Source organism: Neophocaena asiaeorientalis, unplaced genomic scaffold (genome assembly GCF_003031525.2).
Source record: "Neophocaena asiaeorientalis asiaeorientalis breed wild unplaced genomic scaffold, Neophocaena_asiaeorientalis_V1.1 scaffold364, whole genome shotgun sequence".
Lineage (NCBI taxonomy): Eukaryota > Metazoa > Chordata > Mammalia > Artiodactyla > Phocoenidae > Neophocaena > Neophocaena asiaeorientalis.
The window spans coordinates 4,957,537-4,958,833 of record NW_020172457.1 but is presented as its reverse complement, the minus strand read 5'-3'; the positions used below and the strand labels follow the sequence as shown (position 1 = coordinate 4,958,833).

General features: G+C 38.2%; 1 pseudogene; it reads left to right on the top strand.

The window, feature by feature from the left end:
- The first annotated feature begins 211 nt into the window (after positions 1-211).
- On the top strand, positions 212-643 carry LOC112394983 (40S ribosomal protein S23 pseudogene; annotated as a pseudogene).
- Positions 644-1,297: the final 654 nt, after the last annotated feature.

The window sequence follows — 1,297 nt, the reverse complement described above, 5'->3', positions numbered from 1 at the left end:
TAAAAATGCAACATCGAAAATATAAAAACAGAGAAGTAAAAGGGTGAAACTTTCATAGATGACTGAAGTCAAGCTGCTCTCAAATTAAAATGCACTGTGTTACCTCTGAGAAGTCTCGTGTAAGCCTCATGGCAACAACAAAGCAAAAACCTAGAGCAGAAACACATTAAAAGGGTTATACTCTTTCGTTCAGGCCCATGGCACCGGCAGGATGGGCAAGTGTCGCAGTCTTCGTACTGTGAGGAAGCTCTGTAGCCACCAACGAGACCAGAAGTGGCATGATAAACAGTACAAGAAAGCCCATTTGGGCACAGTCCTGAAGGCCAACCCTTTTGGAGGTGCTTCTAATGCCAAGGGAAGTGTGTTTTAAAAAGTAGGATTGAAGCCAAACAGCCAAATTCTGCCATCAGGAAGGGTGTCAGGATTCAGCTCATCAAGAATGGCAAAAAAAATCACAGCCTTTGTACCCTATGATGGTTGTTTGAATTTTACTGAGGAAAATGATGAAGTTCTGGTTGCTGGATTTGGTCGCAAAGGTCATGCTGTTGGTGACATTCCTGGAGTCCGCTTTAAGGTTGTCAAAATAGCCAATGTCTCTCTTTTGGCCTTATACAAAGGCAGGAAGGAAAGACCAAGATCATAAGTTTTGATGATGAAAACATGATAGTAATAAATTTCCATATGCCAAAAAAAAAAAAAAGCGTTATACATCATGACCAAGAGGGATTTATCTCTGGGATGCAAGGATGGTTCAACATAGGCAAATGTGATATACAATATTAAAAGAATGAAAGATAAAAATCATATGATAATCTCAATAGATGCAGAAAAGGCTTTTGACAAAATACGTCCTTTCATCATTAGAACCCTCAACAAATTTGGTACAGAAAGACCATACCTCAGCATCATAAAGGCAAATATGATCAACCCACAGCTTACATTGTACTCATCAGTGAAAAGTTGAAAGCTTTTCCTCTAAGATCAGGAATGAGACAAGGGTGCCCACTCTCACCACTCTTATTCAATATGGTACTGGAAGTCCTACTTAGGAGCAACTAGGCCAAAGATATGAAAGTCATCCAAATCAGAAAGCAAAAAGTAAAACTGTCACTATTTGCAGATGGCATGATCCTACATACAGAAAACCCTAAAGACTCAACCAAAACACTGTTTGTTGGAACTAATCAACAAATTCAGTAAAGTTGCAGGATATAAAATCAGCATACAAAAATCAATTATTTCTATACACTAACAACAAAACATCTGAAAAAGAAGTAAACAATCATTTTGATTCAGT